The following is a 14,464-nucleotide window of genomic DNA, read 5'->3' as shown; positions in this document are numbered from 1 at the left end:
AAAAACAAATGTGGAGTATGTAATATCCGTTAATTAATTATAATGAAAATGAACGTTTATAGAAGTTTAGACTGTTGTATATCCTCTGGATCCTAGTTTTTGTATGTTTACTCGTCGTAAAGCATGTTTTTGTTTTGTTCTGTGGGACTAGAATCTTGGGCAGTGTAGTAGCTTGTGTTCTGTAATCTCTACTTGATTCTTGCACCATCTAATGAAAGGGCCATTCTCCATTTTCATTCTGCTTCTTTTAGAGAGTTTGAGATTTTTGAGGTCTATATTCCCAGGATTTGTGTTCCTTGGGTCATCTTTGTTGATTGGAGTTTTTTTTTTTATATCTATTAATTGATTTGGTTTATTGTCTTTGATGTAGTAGTAGTTTTTTTGTCTTCACTATTTCTGTTAGTTGTTCTTCCTATGTTTTTGTTTTTGTTTCTTTTATTTCTTTTATCAGATTTTTAATGTCTCTTGTTATAGCAGTGGGATTTGTTAATTCATGTGCTTTTTTTTTTGCTGCTAAATCCCTTATGTGATGAGATCAATTTTAAACTGATGTTCTGTTTGTTTTGATAATATGTGCATTGTGTGTTGTATTTCATAAGTGATTTATTTGTGATTATTGATTGATGGTTATTGTTCCGGCACCAGATCTTATAACATTTTGGCTATTCGTCCAGCATGCATGCGCACCAACTCTTGGGTGGAGCATTACTTGCAAATCAAACATTCCATGTTTTTTCTAAAGAATCTTACCCAGTCCTCCCTACCTGAATCGTTAAATGACTGAGTGTTTCTTATTCATTTTCCTTGATCATGTTAATAACATGTTGATAAAATTAATCAACTCTTGAGCAAAATCCCCTTGATCCAACAAGGTCAGAAAAGATCAAAATTGATTAATATTTATGAACATACATGTTCAAATTAAGTTAGTTTTTTCTTTGAATATTCCCTGGTAAATTATATTCTCTCCAATGAGGGGCTGACTTCCTGTAGCTCCCTGCCTCCCATCTGGTGCCAACCCTGTCTGGAAATAGGAAATTTTATCACAGAAACATTCAAGCAATATATTTTGAACCCCAGAGCACATTATAGTAAGTATGGGAAAATAGCTTTTCAACACAGGCATCCTACAGAAAGTGCCAGTAAAATATCCCAGCAGAGACTGACTACAAATCTCCAGTGAAATGTTGAATGCAATTACTGCATGTGCGCAAGCGTGAAAGTATTTTTGTGCGCAAAGAGTTGGTGCGCATGCCTGCCAGATGAATAGCCAAAATGTTACGAGATCCGGTGTCGGAACAATAACCACGGCATTACTATTAACTGTGATGGTGAATGAGAATTTGTGAAGATTACCAAGTGTGTTATATTTTTGTTTTGAATGTAATGCAGTCCTTGTTTTATTGCGAATAACTCTGCTTCAGTAATTTTTTATATTTTTTTTGTTTTGTTTCCAGATTTTTGTAATGTATGCATTTTGAGTATATATTGCTGAAGCTGAATTTGGTTCCTTTATTTTTGAACCATCTATTAAAAAGTTTTCTTCTCACTGTTATATTTCCTCACATCTGAAACAGTTTTTTAATTATTTCTACTGGAAGTTTTTTAATGTGCTGTACATATTGTGTGCTGTGTGGTGCAGCAGTAGTGATTTCATCAAGCAATCTTGCTGACCTACGTTGAAATCCCTCGCCACCGGTGGATGGTAACCCCGGCCATTCCTTGCACATGGGTTAATTTAGAAGCAAAGTGAAGCAGACAGTATGTTACACCAAGAATATCCTTAGTAAGAAATGGAATCAAACTGAATCTACTTATAGCAGGGTTATATTCTGTATTGTATTAGTTGTTATATTGAGTCTTAATTCTTTACAGGTTTCTAGTGCTTTGTAAATTAATAATATTTTATCTTTTCTTTGATTATATTCTTTGATATTATTTATTACTATATACTTTATCAGTGAGTTATCTGATTTCTCCAGTATTTTTGCCAGTAGTATACATTCTATTTCTTTTTTTCGTATTTCTATCAGTATAGTGTTGGTTAATGCACAAAGGGATACTATTGGGGTGGATCAAAAACAACCCGTTGCTATCCTTAATGCTAAATTTTGTACTTTTTCCATTTTTTTTCTTATTATTGATTGTGTTTTTTTTTGCATTTTCATAAGTGGATATTCCATATTTTATTTTAGGTTTGATATATTTATTATAAAATTTTAGTAGTGTTTCTTTATTTGCACCCCATGTGTATGAGGATTGTTTTTTCATGATATCTATTTTTTTTTAAGATTTTATTTTTACGTTTTCTCTCCAGTTGAGTGTCGGTGAGTCAAATCTTAATCCAAAGCTGTCATGCTTATTTGTAAAATGCATTTCTTCATTATCTATTTTTATGTTAGGTATATTTCTTATATTTTTATGTATAAAACACATTATTTTGCTTTTTGTTAAGTTTATCTTCAGATCCCACGTAGTTGCCCATTCTTTAAGATGTTTTAAAGCTCTTTCTTGGTTCTTTGTTGCTTCTGTCAAATCTTTGTTTATGGTTATTAAGGTTCTCGTGTCCATTTATTACATATTGTTTTATATATGTTTCCTGGTAATTTTGATCTGTTATCATTATATTAAAAAGTATTGGGCATTCTGATGTACCCCACTTGACATTTTCCTTTTGGGGGGAATGTATTCCTTTTATTTTTTTTTAATTCACTTTTTTTTTCTTTGTTCACTTTTTTTCTATTCACTTTTTTTTGTTTGTTCATTTTTTTTCACTTTTTTTTTATGTCTCAAATGCTTTTTCTTGATCCATACAAGCTACCTGTGCATTATTTATGTGCGCGTCTATTTCTTGGATTTTGCATTCCATAATATTAAATTGTTCATTTTGAATATCGAACAGATCTTTTAGCTTATTGCTAATTTCAATTATTGCCTCCTTTATGTTCTGAATTATTGATTTGCCTGCATTTAATCAATTTTTTATTTTTGTTACCTTAAATATATTTTTAGCTATCATTGTCCAGGACTAATCCTCTACATTTCTTTCATTATTATCATTTGTGTTATCTCTGTGTATTATTGGAGTCGGTAATGACCATGTAATTAGTGAAATTAATGTGTCTTTTTGTTCGATGTTTATTTTAGATTTTTTTCTTCTTGTTTAAATTGTGTTTCATCATTATGTCTGGGTATGTTGTTTGTTGTGCGTTGTTTGAAGTGCATGTCGTGTCTGTTTGGATTATTTATTTATTTATTTATTTATTTATCTATCTATTTATTTATTTATTTATTTATTTATTTGTTTTATTATTATTATTTTATTTATTTATTTTTTTTTGCCTAAAGTGAGGCTTTGTGGTTCTGTTAATTTCTGTGCATATGTTTGCTTTCTATTGTCTTCTGTAGGTGTTGTGCTTTCATGGGCTTGTTGTGTGTTGTTTTCTTTGTTTGTATGGTTGTATTTGCTTCTTGTGTTTCACCACTTGCTTTTTTGTTAGGGGTTTTAGTTGTAAATATCTTTTTATCTCTTAAGTTATTGGGTGTTATGTTTTCTTTGTTTATTTCTTGTGCTAATTTGTGCACTTTACATTCTTTTGTGTTTGGTAAATGATTTTCATCACAATAGAAGTAGTGTGGGCTACATGTTGGCTACAGTTATTGCATCTTTTTTTTGGTTTTACATGTTACTATTCCATGATCATACCTTAAACAGTTATAGCATTTTGGCAAGGGGAATGTGTGCTGTCTAACTTGGTAGCTAGTATGGCCTATAGCTTACTCTAAAAGGGATTCTTAGGGATTTAGTAGGCATCCATTGAGGTCAGCATCCATAAGATTAAGATTTTTCATTTCACTCGAAAGTTGATGTTCACTTACCCGAGTTTCAGTCCATTCCAAGGATGTAATATTATTTTTGTTTTTGGTTCTTATTATTTAATAGTCTGTATGAAAATTTAACGCTGGATTATACTTTATGGTAATGTTACCGAGAGTGATGCACAGAGAGAGAGGGAAATGGACACTGCCATCTGATAGAGAATAAATAATAGAGTAATAAACAACACAAGTACAGCTGCTCTAGCCTCATATTTACTGCAAAATAACCCTAAATCCAAACCTAACCTTTCCTACCATCTATTTATTCTCTAGAGGGGGGGGAAGCCTCCTGTACCCCCCTTTATTAGCAATTCATGCCAACTTGCAGAAAGTACAACATTAAGAACTCTGGCTGTATGAGGGTGTTGCAGAGGATATTTTCACTGTTACTTTGTAAATATGAGGCCACTGCAGATTACTTGTTGCTTAGATATTTTCTATGCTCTTTAAGATGGCAGTGTCTGTTTTATAAGATGGCAGTGTGTTGCTCTTGGTAACATTAACTCATGATCTATATAATAAATCAGTGATAGCAACTGAATTACAATTGGCATGGATGGCAAGAATACATGCCTTGCCCATTATAATATTGTTAATTTATTGTATTTGCATGCAGATGGCTCTACATGTGCTTAGTCACCAAGGAGTCAGTTATAAGTCCTACCTATCTCACTTATTTACCCTTTTCCTTGATTTTTGGAAAGTTTCTTTTGTATCACTTCAGTGTCTTTAATGTTACCAAGATTTTGATAACAATTTAATAATCATAATATCAATAGGAAGAATAACAGTATCAATATCAATAGTATTAGAAAGAAAAACACATTTTTCCTCAATTTCAAAGAATGGGGAAATCAGGATCAGTCACTAGGGCTTACTGATAAGATTCCTTGCTGGCTGAGCACATGTGGAATCATGCAGTGTGGTGCAGTGGTAGCGATCTCATCTAGCAATCTTGGCGTTCAAATCACTCGCCGCCAGTGGATGGTAACCTCGGCCATTCCTTGCACACAGGGGGTCATTTAGAAGCAAAATGAAACAGACAGCATGTCACACCAAGAATATCCATTGTAACAAATGGAATCAAACTATACCTTTATTAACCTATATTAAAAAAAGTTCACAAAAAACCACAGGAGACAGTACATAAATGTATAGTCATTGGGTTAAATCCAACCGTGGTGTGCAGAAATGGATGATAATTACGACCACATACTTTCTCATTATTGATCTTCATGTCACATGATTTAGTACCTTTACTGTTATGTGCTAAATGGTAACCTCTTAAATATCTGAAACATATTTTGTAATTTTTGACCATCTCAAATTTTTCTGTTACTAAGTGCTCTAAAAGAATTCCAGTCATGACCATTCGTTCCATCTTCCAAATTTGACTTTCTTTTCAGAATCCACAGTTTTCACTAATTGTGAAATTCACAATGCCTTTTTCAAATTCTTGATTCTTAAGCATCTGCTCTTCATGCATTCTTTTAACTAAAGCAAATAAGTCAAACAGACTCCTGACATTGTGAATGGATGTTTTGTTATCATTATTACTGACTCTTACACTCAAATCATATACTCTAGAACTCCTTTTTTTTTTAGTAGAAATTCTAATATTTTGGAAATAATTCATTTGCACTGTTAACTTTCTTGGACACTCGGACTACCCAATATGACTCACTACATTTGCAGTGTTAAGTTCAGCAGATAAATTTACTTTCTTTAGATCTAATCAGCATTGTTCTAACTGATCTACCACTTTGATAAATCCTCTAGAATCATCATCAGAAATTTTTTTCAAAGATTTCAGATCACTTAACACAATGTCTGCCATCTTCTTTGTATTACCAAATCTGTTGTCTAATCTATTAAACATTTTTCCTCATCACCCTGTGCCCCTAATGCCTCCCCATTAGGACGCATTTTAAAAGCATAAGGATTTGGGGCGTTATTTATGAAAGGTCTTAGACTCTGAAATTTGTCTTAGACAATGGTTAATAGTTAAAAGCAAAACAAGTGTGCTAGACATCTAAGGTCATGTAGTACTATAGGAAAGTACGGGGAAGGGTTAGTGAAGCGTAGTTGAGTTAGTAGTTAGTTGCTATGTGAACTGTAGAATATTGAGAAGGCTAAAGGTAAAGAAGTTGATGAGTGAATGGGTTAAGGTAGGGTTAGGAGGGATTAGATTAAGTGAAGGATATGTATGCATCTGAGGAAGGAGAACAGGTTGTCAAAGCAGAAAGTGTGAGATTCTGTAAGGGTGTCCAATAGGTTGGGAGGTCGGTGAAGGGAGGATAGGTGGGGGAAAGCAGAGGTATGGGCTGCATTAAAGCGTGGATAGGATAACAGAATGTGTGGAACTGAAAAGGGGACATTACATAGGGAACATAGGGGTGGATCAGAATGTGATATTAGATAGGAGTGTGTTAGCGGGTGAGAGCCATCTCCCAATGTCTGTTCTGATGATGTGGAGCTGACCAGGAGGAGATTGATAGTTTTACAGTATGTAATTTATTAGTGTGGAGACTTGATCAAAAAGATTGCCATTGTTTATACAAGAAGGTCTTAAAATGGGGGTAATAATCTGTGGCTGGAATGTGTGTGATGTGGACATAGCAGCATAGCATGCTAGAGTGTCTGCCTGTTCATTGGCAGGGATTCCAACATGACTGGGCACCCAGCAAAATATGATAGTTTTATGGTGTGTGGGTAGGTAGAACAGCCAGTTCTGGATCTTACAGACAAGGGGGTTGATCGAGTGTATTGATTTATGAGATTAATAGTTACGGGAGTCAGTAAAAATAGTGAAAGAGTAAGAAGGGAGTGAGTATATGTGTTTTAAGGAAAAAAGAAATGCATACAGTTCTGTAGTAAGGACACTGGATTCAGGAGGGAAGGGGTATTTGAAAGTGCAAGTTGGGAAGGTTACTGCGAAATCAGCACCGGAGGTGGATTTAGAGCCATCTGTGTAAACATGAATACTGGAGGAATGGATGGAGACATGGTCAAGGAAATAGGTGAGATGGACAGCAGGGGGGATATCTGATTTTGGTGAGTCAGGGAAAATGGAGGAACAAATATGGGGTTAAAGTATAAGCCATGGAGGGACAGAATGGACAGAAAATGGAAGAGGTCTGAGATGGGGAAATGGGGATGGGAGAGTAGGGTATCCATGCGAATGGAGAAAGGAGTAGGTAAACGTGGAGAAGAAGCAAAGGTAGGAAGTAGGGATCGTGGAATAGCTTAGTGAGGGAAAGTTGGTGGAATTGAGCATAATATCGGAGAGAGAGAAGGGTACGAAGTCAAGAGAGATGGTATGCCTGATTGAATGTACAGGCTCTCAGCTCGAGAGGAACGGAAGGTGTCTAGGGTTAAGCAAATACTGCAGTGGTGGATTGTATCAAAATGAGCAAGGAGGGAGGTTGAGGCAGAGGAGTAGATGTGGCATCCATAATCAAGAGTGGAGAGGATCAAGGTAACATAAAGATGGAGTAGAGTTTTATGATCTGAGGCCCAGGATATATGGGACAGAGTTTGTAAGATTCAGAGGCGGGGGCGAGCTTCTTCTTTAATGTAAAAGATATGGTCTTGCCAGGACAATTTGAGTCAAAAATCACACCAGGGAATTTGCCAGAGGAACAGTATTTGAGTGCAGTGTTATATAAGAAGAGTGGAGGTTGGGGACCTACACATGTGCAAGAGAAAAGGATGGAGAAAGATCTGGAGGTAGAAGAGTGGAAGCCATGGTTAGTGGCCCAGGAAGATACTGCTGATATTGCAGACTGGAGGAAGTGGCGGAGATTTGGTATGGATGTGCCAGAGGCGAAGATGGTTAAATCATCAACATACAGTGATGATCGAGCTCCTGGTGGTAAAACTAAGACAATGTCATTAATGATAAGAAGGAATAAAGTGGTGCTAAGCACACTGCCTTGTGGGATCCCTTCGAATTGAGGAAATAATGATGATATTGAAGAGGCAATTTTGACCTGAAAAGTGCATTTGGAGAGGAAAGACTTTATAAAGACACCCTTGTTTCCATATATGCCTAGGGAGGACAATTTTTGGAGAATATGGTACCACCATGTAGTATCATATCCTTTTTCTAGGTGCGTGTTGGAGAATTTGAAGGAGAAGGAGCTAGGGGGTGAGGTAAGGAATGAGAGGGGGAAGGTGGTGGTGTACAAGGGTGGGTATCAGGAGGTGGAGGATCTGGGAAAGGGCACAGTTGTGACATAAGGGATTCACATGTGTACCCAGGAGGGAGTGGAAGGGATAGAGGGATGGAGGAGGGTTAATGTAGGTGGAGCTGGAGCAAGGGGGAATGGGCTGTGGGGAGATGGGCAGTGTTGGGAGGGAGTAGGAGGAAAGGGTGTAGGGAGAATATGAGTAGGAGGAGGATGGATATCGGGAGTCACTTTGAGTGTGGGGAGAGTGAAAATCTTGGGATTTGAGGGTGGATGAGGGACTCGAGTAGATAATTTTGAATATCTTCTAAAGTTCTGTTAAGGAGTTGGTTGGGGAGTTTTGTAAGATAAAGGTTTCTTATGAGGGGGGGGGGGAAGAGGAGCCTGGTGTCTGAGGGGTAGAGGCAGGTGGAGTTGGGTGTGTGGTAGGAGAAGAAGGGGTGGAATGTTTAGTCTGTCTGCTGGGGGGGGGGGGGTGCAGTAGAGATTGGAGTGTCTGGATTTAGAATGGCAAAAGAATTTGACTGGAGAAGGTAGGAGGTAGAAGTGGGGAAGTAGGATGTAGGAGGGATAGGTGTAGTGGAGGGTGTAAGAATGTCTAGAGAGGGAGGGGGAGGGGCAGAGCAAGGGACATTACTGCAGTAGGGAGTAAGAGAAAAACCTCATCGATGTGCTTCTTGTCTGGCTTCATGTAGAGTGAGTCCAAGTTTGAATCTGAGACTCAAATTTGTAGGTGGGGCAGCCCCTATAAAATATATTATGGGGGTTGCCATAGCTGGCACATGTGCGTGACTTTGCAGAACAGTTTGATTGAGTATGACCAGGTTGGTCACATAGAGGGCATCTGGCTGTGGAACGGCAATGTTTGGCAGGATGTCCTAAACGCCAACAATTTTGGCATTGATGAGGAGGAGGGGGATATAGTCAGACAGGGAGTGATTCCCCACCAATGTAAACATTAAAGATTAGGTCATGTCTACAGATAGAATTTTGGCAGTGTTAGTGGGGTTCTTATGATGACCTCTGGGAGGAATGGAGTAGCACTGTACTGATATTGCATCATAGTCCATGAGGCAGGCAAGTAAGTCTTCTTCACAATCTGACCAATTTTTGTTATAGATAGGGCAATTTGCTGGGGAGATACAGTTCCAGTGCAAGTATTGAGGGTTGGGTGTGATTCTGCAGGAATGGGGTTACTGGAGAGATTGGTTAGGGTTGATAATGCTAAAGCTTGGGTTTCAGATGTTATTGTGACGAGACAGGAATGGTCAGGTCGGCATTGTTGAAAGAGGAGAGTGCTGTCAGAGTAGGGAGCTGTGGGAGGGATCACAGAAAAATTGGTCCCATTTGGCTGGGCTAAATAGAGTATTTAAGATATTTGTAGAGGTGGGGGTATAGAAGGACAGGGGGTGTTAAAGAGGGAGTAGTGTTGAGGGAGGTAGTATTATGGAGAGGTGGACAATAAGGCTGTAAAGTAGTAATAAGGGAGGATGGGGTAGTTGATGAAGAAGGTTATGAGGGTAAAGTTGAGCATGTTGGGAGAGTAGGAAAGTCTCCTGCAGATTGAGTATTGACTTGGGTGGATATTGTACTAGTAGGCATTGAGGAGGGGGTAATAGCTGCAATGTTCAGAGCCGTGGTCAAAGGAGAACTTGGGGTTAGGGAATCGGGAGAGTTTGAATTGGTGGGGCTATTTGGTGAAGGGGCAAGCCTCATTGCCCTTAATAAGGGTATAATGTCTTCATTATTGGCCATGGTAAGCCTGAAGTATGTTGGGGAGAGAAACAATCCACCCCTCAGGGTCCCCTTGAGGGGTAAGGGCTTGACAACAAAACAGGGGAATACCATGCCCATGGCTCCCTCAGGCCCTTCAGGACTCACACAAAGTCAGTTTCTCATCCTTTCAGCACGGCTCTCACACCTTAGGAAGTAGATAGTAGAAGGGGTTGGGAAGGGATGGAAACGAAAAGGCAGGAGGGAAAAAAGACCATGCAAAATTAGTTGAGTCGAGGGCTGAGGCCCAAGGCAGGGGAAATCCCCAGCATTGGGTCCCACTCCCTTTTTTCCCCCTCCCCCCCCCCCCCCCCCACAACAACAACAGCAACAGGCAAGGGATTGGGGGTGTTGTCTTAGACAAAAAAAAGAAAAAGGCCTGGTTGCCAGATCTCAAAATTAATGCTGGTAATAGAATAAACATTTGCATTGTTATAGACTCTGTTAAGATAATTGATTACAGTAATATGTTAAAACTACATGCTGCAATAAATCTTACTTCTATAATAGTATTACACATTTAAAATTTTGGCAACCATAGGTTTAATGTCATTGCATCAACTGTGAAGCTATGCAGTGACATTTATATTTTTTTAAATAGAAAATTTCTGTAATACTTAGGAAAAGGATCAATTATTGGTTGATAATAAGGACAGTCTTTAATGGGGTTAATTTCTTCCTATCAAATTTTCCTTTGTTGAAGATATTCTGCTTTGGAAATAAGAAGAAAAGCTTCGAGACCTCTTGTGACAAATCAAATGTTAGTTTAGCCATCTCCTATATTTTTAGTGCTGTATTTTATTAAAAATATACAAATAGCAGTGCCTGCCTTTACAACTGATGCAAGGACACAAAGCATGGGATGCCACATCACATTTAGGTATACTTAGTGTGTAATATTACCATTATGATGTAAGCAAGATTTATTGCCACATTTACCTTATCGTCTTATTACAACAGATTTTTAAAATAGGGTTTATTATGATAGAAATGTGTTTTATTACCATAATTATTATTATTGTTTTTTTGTCTAAGACAAATTTTGGAGTCTAAGGCCTTTCATGTAGATTTGACTAACTTTTCAAAGTCCTCTTTGAAACTAGGATAATCTCTCAGATTCCCTGCAAATTTAGGAGGTTCTAATGGTTTAATCTTCACCTTTTATTTGTTGATAAAATGCATTCCTCTGCTTCCTTTAGTACATGATCACCTAGTTGATAACCATTTATAAATGAATCACTTCCTCACACTCATTCTCTAAGAACAGAAAACTTTCTACTCCCTCACTGTAGTTGATTTGAAATTTTGAAGTACTGAGTGTTGATCAAGTCGTCTTTTTATTTTCATTTTAGTTTCCTCTTCGCACTGAGTCTCTTCCTCTTGACGATGTTGTATTCTTCTGCTTCCATGTATAAGTTGAGGTTGAAATGTACTGCAAACTTTGGTTCTTATTCAAATGTGTTATAATAAAATGAATTATATCAAGATTTCAACCTGCAAATAATTACATTATCAGTATAAGAAAATATATTATTCATTCAGTTACTGACAATAAATCATTATAAATTCAGTTGCTATCACTGATTTATTATACAGATTGTGGGATAATGTTACCAAGAGCAACACACAGAGATAGAGGGAAATAGACACTGCCATCTTATAGAGCATGAAAAAGTTATTGTTGTTACTATTATTATTATAACAACTATTATTACTTTCATTATTGTTATTATTATTGTTATCATCATCATCATCATCATCATCATCATCATCATCATCATCATCATCATCATCATCATCATCATCATCATCATCATCATCATCATCATCATCATCATTATTATTATTGTCATTGTTTTTGTCATCATCATCATTATCATTATCATTATCATTATCATTATCATTGTCATTGTCATTGTCATTATTATTATTTATTATTATTTCATTATTATTATTATTATTATTATTATTATTATTATTATTATTATTTTTATTATTATTATTATTATTATTGTTATTATTTAAATTATTATTATTATTTAAATTATCATTATTTTTCTTTAAGCATTAAAATAATATAATTAAAATGTAGTAACTATTATTATTATTATTATTATTATTATTATTATTATTATTATTATTAATATTAATATAATCATCATAAAGGATTAAAGATCTGGACAGAGAAGGAGAGAGAGATATAAATATAGCAGGAATAAGTGGAAATGAACCACAAACAAACAAACAAAAAAAGTGAAATAAACAAAAAAATTAATGATTTTTCTTTTTTTTTAGAAGGACTGGAAAAATCATCACACCAAGGGTTGGATGAAGGCAAAAGTAAGTTAATTACTCTATTATTTATTTATTTATTTATTTTTTGTGAAATATAATTTTTTCTCAAAAATTTTAAGCTGACAGAAAAAAAAAAAAAATATATATATATATATTTCTTTGCATATGGGTCGAAACATTGTTTATTTCGGGAGTTTAGATTTGAAAATAACGCCCAGAATGTGAGTTTGTAATCTTAAAACCCATTGTTTACGAGGGAATGTACACTCCTGCAGTGGTTTCTGTTCCATAGTTTTAGGTAGATCACGATTATCGTCGATTTGCTCAGCCGCCCATGTCATCACTGTTTTCTGATTTCCTTTTTGTTATATCGTCTAATAACTCCAAATTATATATCAACAGAAAGATGAAGACAATCACCAGAAAGCACTTAAGAATCGATATCCTCCTCAAGGAAAGTTGAAGAGGTATCACTGAGCTTGGTAAGTAAGCCTAACCCTTTGCATGATGACGGCCATTCCTTTTTTATTACTTTTTAAAATATATTTGGAAATATAAATAAATATAAATATAAATAATATGATAATAGTATTAATAATATAATAATGTAATATTATATACAATTAATGATATAATGATACACTATATTTTATACATTAGTCAAAAACATTTTACAGCTTTTACAGCATGTTGTTATCAATTTTTGAAAATATATATTTTTGTGACATTGATATGCAAAGGAAAATTTATAGAATTGAAGTTCTGCTATAAATACATTCTTTAGATTTGAAAGTGTTGTACACTGAGCATTTTTGTCATGTGGATGCGTTGTTTAGGATTTGGAATGGTCAAGCATTAGAATTATTAAATATTAATAATTATTAAATCATTAGGCATTAATAATAATGCTTCTTGCAACACCACCCCTGTAACTGATATTTATATCCTTTGTAACATCTGTTTCTTTGCATGCAGTTTAAGGGCTTACCAAGGTCTTTGTGGCCTAGACACCCACTGGCGGCGCCGCTCAAGAGACGAACACCTTTTGAAGTCTTAGTGGCCTCCAGCACCTCGGACAGTGCCACCCAGGAGATGAACACCTTTTGAGGTCTTAGTGGCCTCCAGCACCACAGGCGGTGCTGCTCAGGAGAGAACACCTTTTGAGTCGCAGTGGCCTCCAACACCGCGGGTGGGGCTGCTCAGGAGACGAACACCTTCCATGGTCTTCGCGCCTCGAGCCCGTAGCGGTGCTGTTGGGAGAGAAGGCGTCTTTGGCCTCAAAGGACCTGGTGTAAGCCCCATTTTTAAAAATCTAAATTAGCTTCAGTTTTTTTATCAGCTTAAATATATTTGTAACTTTTATATTCTATATAATAAGAAATATATATTTTTGGGACATTAATATGTTGTGCACTGAAATTTTTTGTCATGTGGATGTGTTTAGTATGATCATTATATATCATCATCAATAAATTAATATTATTAAAAATTTGCCCAAGTACAAGTGCCCATGTAATTTAGAGTTGAACCTATTTGAACATGAATAAATTATTTTACTCATGGAGTGTTTTAATTGATGTTTACTGAAAAAGTAAAGGGAAATCAGTGATAGTCTCAAGGTTCCAGGGGAAAATGCTTTAAGGTAACCTATCCATTAACCATAAACCCCAGCAATTTACCCAATTACTATTTTGTGCCTAGGCTAGACTTCAGTCACTTGAAAGGAAATTAAAACTTAATTGAGCAGAGTATGCTGGGAAGTATTGTGACCAAATTAATGCCAGTTGTATGGGAATCTCTAAATAATTGTTTTGCAAAAGGGCCAGATATCTTAACTAATATGATGGGAATATGACTGAGATTCCATCATTTTTCAATGGAAGATATAAAGAAAATATATACTTTGGTATCCCTATCAGAAATGAATCAACATATTCATAGAGTTTTGTGGAGATTAATGAAGACAGAACTACCTCCAGAAGAATATGTACTAACTAGGGTAACTTTTGGGGATAAGCCAAGTAGTGTTATAGCAATTCTAGCACTGCGAAGGGCAGCATGAATGATTCCTCAGAATAGGGATTCTGGTGACAAAATCATACGTGATACATATGTGGATGATATTTGCATCAGCGTTCCATCTCTGCATGATGCAAAGAAGTTCATGAATCAGACTGAAGAAATTTAGATAAGGGAGATCATATCTGGAGATAATTTCAGACCTGTTAAAAGGAAAAATTTGAAATTCTAATCAATAGAAGGTGCTTGGGTTGGTTTGGAATTTTGCAGCGGACTATTTTAGCTTCAAAATAAAAATAATTTCTTGA

General features: G+C 35.9%; 1 long non-coding RNA gene across 1 annotated transcript in view; it reads left to right on the top strand.

The window, feature by feature from the left end:
- Nucleotides 1-13,697, top strand: part of LOC119570112 — a 13,819-nt gene extending 122 nt beyond the window's left edge. The window contains exons 1-4 of the long non-coding RNA XR_005228366.1: nt 1-15; nt 12,138-12,182; nt 12,540-12,619; nt 13,113-13,697. The exon at nt 1-15 is cut by the window's left edge and continues 122 nt beyond it. This is a non-coding gene — a long non-coding RNA (uncharacterized LOC119570112). The remainder of the gene's footprint in view (nt 16-12,137; nt 12,183-12,539; nt 12,620-13,112) is intronic.
- The last annotated feature ends 767 nt before the right edge of the window (nt 13,698-14,464 follow it).

The sequence above is a fragment of the Penaeus monodon genome, chromosome 4 (genome assembly GCF_015228065.2).
Source record: "Penaeus monodon isolate SGIC_2016 chromosome 4, NSTDA_Pmon_1, whole genome shotgun sequence".
NCBI lineage: Eukaryota > Metazoa > Arthropoda > Malacostraca > Decapoda > Penaeidae > Penaeus > Penaeus monodon.
The sequence above is the reverse complement of the archived record's forward strand: the minus strand, read 5'-3'. Positions and strand labels throughout refer to the sequence as shown.